This window comes from Rattus norvegicus, chromosome 7 (genome assembly GCF_036323735.1).
Source record: "Rattus norvegicus strain BN/NHsdMcwi chromosome 7, GRCr8, whole genome shotgun sequence".
NCBI classification, from domain to species: Eukaryota; Metazoa; Chordata; class Mammalia; order Rodentia; family Muridae; genus Rattus; species Rattus norvegicus.
The window spans coordinates 5900353-5907885 of record NC_086025.1 but is presented as its reverse complement, the minus strand read 5'-3'; the positions used below and the strand labels follow the sequence as shown (position 1 = coordinate 5907885).

General features: G+C 35.5%; 1 pseudogene; it reads left to right on the top strand.

Annotated features, from left to right (window-relative positions):
- The first annotated feature begins 5040 nt into the window (after positions 1-5040).
- On the top strand, positions 5041-5650 carry Lin28a-ps (abnormal cell lineage 28, pseudogene 1; annotated as a pseudogene).
- The last annotated feature ends 1883 nt before the right edge of the window (positions 5651-7533 follow it).

Here is a 7533-nt window from a genome sequence, read left to right as displayed (position 1 = left end):
CTGTTCACATACATAAAACCTTAGATTCATTCTCCACTTAGACTAGGCTGTCAGTTCCCATAAGTCCTATCTGACTTGGTGCATTCACAGAAGGAGATTTCATTATCAATGCTCTTTTAATATATTTTTTCTTAGTGTAATATTGGCTGAAATGAGAATTGACCAGTTAATATTGGCTTTTATTTGATAACTTGTTGACATTATTCTTTACTTTATGCAATAATGTGCATGTGCATTACTTAGGATATATCTTTGCATAACGATATGTTTCCTCAATTATTTACTGTATTCAATGTCCATAAGTATTTGTTTCAAAATCACTATTTTGAAATTTTTTCAAATGAAATGGATGTAACGAAATGTGAAATATATTCCTATACATAATATGCGTACATACATACATACAATTTTAAGTAAACTGTGAAATATTATTTGGCTTATTTGACTCTTTTAGTAGTATTATGCTTAGTAGGAGTGAGTTTGGATTTGATCAAAATTATATGTTAATTCTTACATCTTTAGCTAAAAATATACTTTGTCATCAAATAGATAAGATTAATTCCAATCTCTAGGTGATATTCTTACAGTAAAATACTGATATTAAGACTCATATTTTAAAATAGATACTAAGGTTAACATAGTTACAAATGACTTCATATACATAGCATTTTTCATACCAGTAAAATGTTCTCCCATGGCATAGAATATTTTCAAATAAAATAACTCCTTATTTGGGCATTATCCACATGTGAATATATTTGAGTTGTTTTGGAACTGGAAGAGCTGACTTTTAAATATTGACTTTTTTTTTCTTTGAGTTTTACATATGCTGTAGCTCTTTAAGTCTAATTAAAGTTAGTGTATTGTATTCTTTAAACATAAATTTTAATTATTTAAATCATAGATGGTGAAAAGTACTACAAGTATGTTTTAAATAACCATACTACTGAAATTTCTGATTTATTGACTTATTTATTATTCCTAAAACTGTAAAAGTAACATGCTGAAATTTCAAAAGACTGAGAAATTTGCTAACCACCGTTGTATGCCTTAATTGTAAAGTGTATATTTCTTGATAAATAAAATTCTTTTTTCAAATTAAAATGATGTAAATACACATTAGATTAGTACTATTTTGGATGTGAAAATCCACCAATGCATTATCTTTCATCCTCTTTTAAAGTTATACCTACATTTTTCCTTACATGTGCTTTAATTTTAACATTTAACATTTACAGTAACAATGTAATAAAGATATTTCTAACCCTTAAGAGACTGGAGTCCCCAAGAAATAGAGAGGTCTAGTTGGGTGGAGTATTGGGGTGGGATGGGGACATCCTTGAGGAGACACAGTTCAAGAGGAAGTAAAGCATGTGCAACTGTCAGCAGTTGGACTGGGAGGGAAATAATATCTGGACTGTAAAAAAAATTAAATATATATTTTTTAAAGAAAATAAATAAAATTGTGTCCAAGCATTTAATTCATTTCTTTAGGTTCAGAATATTAAAAGTTTTAGGTTATTTATTTAATTAAAGATCCATTTAATATTTGCTTATTTATTTATTTATTTATTTCAAATAAGAGTGCTCTGCCTGCTTGTATATCTGCATGCAAGAGAGAGCATCAAACCTCATTATAGCAGGTTGTGAGCTGCCATGTGGCTACTTGGAATTAAACTCAGGACTTCTGGAAGAGCAGCCAATGCTCTTAACCAAAGAGCCATCTCTCCAGATGGGTTAGGTTATTAACATCTCATTTTCTTCCACTCATTTCATCAAAATTACTTCTTTACTTACTTTTTAAAGACTCCAAATAATTCAAACAAAAAATGAACTATGATAATATTTGTTCAATTTCTTAATTACCATCAATTTTATGGGTTTCATTATAAAAATATATTCAAATTATGTCTTTCCAAAGTCTCTCTAATTATTAAATAGAAACCATGCGTCTTGCAGTAAAGTAAGTAAAGTATAGACAATTTATATAATACTTATAAGAGGAAACTATATTGAAAATTCAATTAGATGGAAATGTTAAAGAATGCTCTTTTGAGAGATACATTAGGGAGATTGACTAATTGCATTTTATTTTGGTATGTATGTTTGAATATTGTTAGTAATATTACATGATGCAATGGATGATCAATTTTCTTTATGAGATATTGACTTTGGAAGTCCAGCTTTTTCTCAACATTACCCCAATTTATACGTTTTTCTTCAGTCAAATCTCATTAAGTAGAAGTTTCCAAAAATTACACAGAACACATCTCTGAATACATTTTATTGATCACACTGTCTTCGTTCTTTACACATTCAAATTTACAGGGTCATTCATAATGTTTGTGATTTAAGGATAGAAAAAATAATTATTTAATTTGGAGAGTAAGTCATATCTAGCTCAGTCTCAAGTTTTAAATTGTAAAACATAACACCCTATATATATGAATTTGGATAGGGAGGAAGTAGGATTGGGGAAGATTTGGGTTCAGGGAAAGAGTTTGATCAAAATACATTATGGACAAAAGATTTAAATATGCAAATAACTAAACAACAAGTCATAAAAGTAATCTTATATAAGTATACTCTTATTGCATAATCTGGATCATGCCACAGGGATTCTTTAAGATTTTTTCACTTGTCTTTATCAGACTCCTCAGAATTCACTGAATGAGTGATTAGACTTATTTTTTAACTAACTTCTCTTTTTACTAGTTTCACACTTATGTGTTTTTCTTTCCAGGATAATATGAATATAATAGACTAATTAGCTTCAATAATAATGAACAGGATCAATTTTCATCATTGAATTTCATATATATATATACACATATATGAAAATTAAGTTGCATTTAATACTAAATCTCATATATCTAACTGTCTTGAAAATAATGCTAGTAGAGAAACAAGAATTGAACTGAAAGTATAAATTTCACAGAAACATTAGAAAAATAATGACTAATACATCATGACAGATAGTTTAAGGTATATACCAATAAACTGTAGATTCCCTTATATATACTTTATTTAAAATTAATGAATTCTCATTTTGACAGCATATTCATAATAGTAACAATTTATTAATTTATTAATAACAATTTATTAATTGTTTATTTCAGTCATCAAAGGTCTTATATTTTATTTTATTTGATTATGCTAAAATATTTGTAAACTTCTTATTCTTATTCTCAATTGGAGCATTGAGGTTCAGATTTCGCAATTTTCATTCATTTATAAAAATGTCAGGTTGGGGATTTAGCTAGCAAGCGCAAGGCTCTGGGTTCGGTCCCCAGCTCCGAAAAAAAGAAAAAAAAAATGTCAAATGTTAGAAATCAACAGATATCTCACAATTAAATCAGATATCTACAATTAAAGACTTTCTTCAAAGGAGCATTAAATACATGTAAAAAAGAAAATGTATTCTGTGGAGATAATGAATCTGCTTTTACCCAACAGAAAATATGTAATTAGCATAAGCACTCAAGCCACATTTTAAAATATAATTACTATTGTATCTTAAATCTGACAAAGTTGAGTTCTCAATTGATGTTTAACTTTTAGAAATGTGCACTGCCCTCTTTAAGTTCAACTTACGTGCAATTACATACAGATTTCAGAACCACTAGAAGAGTGGCTGCATCCTCCACTGCTTTCTTTGAAAACTCCTCCCCCCAGGTAACAACTTAAAGATACATTGTAACTGTTTTCATCTACATTTTCTCATTTTACCCAAAGTGAGTTTATTCCTTTGATTACGGAGAGATAAGAAAGAGTGAAGGAGGACACAGAAACTGTTCCAGAAGATGTTTCAAAATAATACTGATTAATTCATTATCTCAAGTCACAAAGAATACTTATAGGTTTATCGATTCACTCTGCAATTGGCTCAAGGGACCAATTCACTGAATCAAAGTTGCCAGCAAGGGAATATGCACAAAACACTAGGGAATATCAACCATAATTGATTGCATTGTTATCAAAACAGAAAGAAGCTTGGGGACCCTGTCCAGAGAAACAGAGTAAGATCATTTGGAAGAAATCATGATGATGTTTCATGCAGTTTAAAATCCACCTACCTTTAAAATTTTGACTACATTAAAACTTCTTACACTTTATGCTTCTTTCTTCTGCTCACTCAATTGCTCAAAGACAATGGATTAATGTTATAATTTTTGTATCGAACATATTAGGGCCATCTTCCACAGGGAGTCTATAATTATAGTGTTATGAAAATAATATTAAAAACCAATAATATATTTCAAGACTTTAGTTAATTTTGTCCAAAACAGTAAAGAAGAACATGATTAGCAGATTTTGATTGGGGTTTTTTTGCTTGATTTTTGTTGGATTATTACATTATTTTAGTTGTTGAGATCATAATATGATTTGCCCCCTTTACTTTCTTCCCTCCAAAACCAACCATATACACCTGCTTGCTCTCTTTCAAATTTATGGCCTCAATTTCGTAAGTTATTGTTATATACATATATGTATACTAATATATATAATATATTCCTAAATACATAAATGCAACCTGTCAGTCTGCCTAAGTCTACTTGTGTGTTTTTCTGAAGAGAAGACCATTTGATATTGGCCTAACTACAGGCATGCTCTTCCCTGGGGAAGACTATATCGCACATGCTATTGCTTGTTTTTCATTACATTTTATTTTTTATGTTTTGATTTCAAAATAACTTTTGTACAATATAGTCATGGTTTCTGTTTTCCCAATTCTTCTTAGATCCTCCCCATGTACTGTAATTACAGTATAGTTTTCCATACTTATTTTCTCTTTTAATAAAATATATTGATGAGAAAGAAACTGAGAGTTTACTTAATGAGGTGGAATTGAAATTTTATATATTGACAAATCCATCTCCAAGAAAACAATTCAATGATATCCATTCCCTGTATGAATTACTACATGTGCAGGGGAAGATGTAGCAGCCTCTCCTCCCAACCACCCCTTTGCCTCCGGACTTGTCTGGGGCCAGAAGCCGCCCGACCTGGGGCCTGGGGACACAGGCTCAGTGGACAACCATGAGCTTGGTGTCCAACCAGCAGTTTGCAGGTGGCTGCACCAAGGCAGCGGAGAAGGCGCCAGAAGAGGCGCTGCCTGACGCTGTCTGCGCGGCACAGGAGCCTCAGTTGCGCATGGGACGGGCATCTGTAAGTGGTTCAACATGAGCATGGGGTTCGGCTTCCTGTTTCTGACTGCCCGTGCCCGGGTCGCGCTCGATCCCCCGGTATATGTCTTTGTGCACCAAAGCAAGCTGCAAACGGAAGGTTTCGGAGGGTGAGGCAGTGGAGTTCACCTGTGAGAAGTCTGCCAAAGGTCTGGAGTCCATCCATGTCACTGGCACTGGTGGCGTGTTCTGTATTGGGAATGAGCGTTGGTCAAAGGGAAGAACATGCAGAAACGAGGATCCAAAGGAGACAGGTGCTATAACTGTGGTGGGCTAGACCATCATGCCAAGGGATGCAAGCTACCACCCAAGAAATGCCACTTTTGCCAAAGCATCAGCCATATGGTGTCCTCATGTCCACTGAAGGCCCAGCAGGGCTCCAGTTCTCAGGAAATCCTGTCTACTTCCGGGAGGAGGAAGAAGAGATCCACAGCCCTACCCTGCTCCCAGAAGCCCAGAATTGAGAACCAGGAGTAGGGGTTATTCTTTGGCTAATGGGGAGTTTCAGGGAGGAGGCATCAATCCGCAGAGTGGAGAAAGTGGGAATCGGGTGGGTTGCGTGGGTAGCTTGCACTGTCATATGACATCTCAGACCGGGGTGCCCAGTATCACCCTGTCTTTCCTTGGAGGGAAGGAAAGGGTGAGGCAAAGGAACTCCTACCATGCTCCATCAAAAAGCAAGTGAAAGCTTTTGTGGGGAACCACCCTAGAACCTGCATGCTTTATCTGAAGCTCTAACATGTTTTGCCAAGTGGCTGTTATAGGGGAGAAGCCCTTCTTCTGTAGAAAGGCTGTGTGACATTTCCATTGCTAGACAGGATGTGAAAAAAGTGTCAAACCAAGATTAATGAACCTAACCCTCCAGCTACTATGTTCCCTGGAAGGAACTCTCAGCAGCAAGGAGAGGTTATTTTCACAGGGTGCTTACTCATTACCCAGTCCTGCCCTGCTGTGCTGGGAACATTCTCTAGCAATGGGTTGTGATGACAGGCAAAGTGGGTGGTTGGGGGACAAGTCCAGACCTACTGTTCCCGCCTCACTCCCAGCCTTTACTGTGCCAATGGGATTTTAATTTATTTGCTCCCTTGGGTAACTGCACCTTGGATCCCACTTTCTCCATAATGCCAACTGCACTATTTATGTGCAAATGATGTATCTTGTGCATTTTTTTCTTAATATAGATATTGGGTTTGTATTTTTGTATATTTTAATCTTTAGGTCTTCATTCCTGCACTGTGTTCTCGGGTACATGAGCAAACTCAGGGATAAGTCTTTAGCAGCCCCAGGTCTGCACAACAGGAATACTTAACTTTTTTTAATCACCATGGAGACAAACAATTTGGAGTGCACAGCCTGTTGAACTACCTCATTTTTGCCAATTACAATTGCCTTTTCTGCCATAGCATCCTTGAAAAATGTCTCACAGGTTTTGATTGAGCTATCCCTAGACTTGATCTGGTTTTAGCAAAACATAGGAAATCAGTCTAAACTGGAAAGTGTGAACAGAGACATTAAGAGGCAGGACCAGGTGAAAGGCACAAGAGTAACTTTCCATATCACATCCATCCTTTTGCCAGATTAATGTAAGCCTGCCATGTACAGCTGGGTGTGTTTGTGTGTATGTTTGTTGATTTTTTTCAATGCAAATTTATGAGGACAAGGTGCTAGGAAGTACCCTGCCACTGAGTTATCCTGGTAAGGATGCAATTTAAGACCAATATCTTATATCTTATTCCCACATTGTGCTATCAAGGTATGGGAACATGAGGCAAGGACTCAAACCCTTGGCCTTTCACAATCTTGGCTTTCGAGAGACTCACGAGTGTGGGCCTCTGTGGCAAATATCCAGCCCTGCTGTAATGTGATGGTTGATAGCTAATGAGGGGGGGAAGTTTTGTTTATGTGCTTTGAGATCACCACAAACCTACCTCACTATGTTGAAATGGGACAAATGCAATAGAATACATTGGGAGGTGTGTAGGTGTGTGTGTGTGTGTGTGTGTGTGTGTGTGTGTGTGTGTGTAATCCTGGTTTCTTTTTTCCACCAAATGCTGCCCCCACCTCTAGTTAATTGTATTCGTCTGGCCTTTGTAGGACTTTACTGTCTGAGTTGGTGATTGCTAAGTGGTCTACTTTTGTAAATATAAATGTGTTGGTCTTCATGTTCTTTTGGGGTTTTATTGTTTAAAAAACTTTTGTTATATTGAGAGAAAAATAGCCAACGCATCTTTGACAGAACGTTCTGTACCAGACTATACCATCTAAAACCTAAATGTGGGGTCCTCTTCTCAAAGTGAGCCTCTGGGAACCATGGCTTTCCATTCTGTGCTCTTTCTGTTTCCCAATC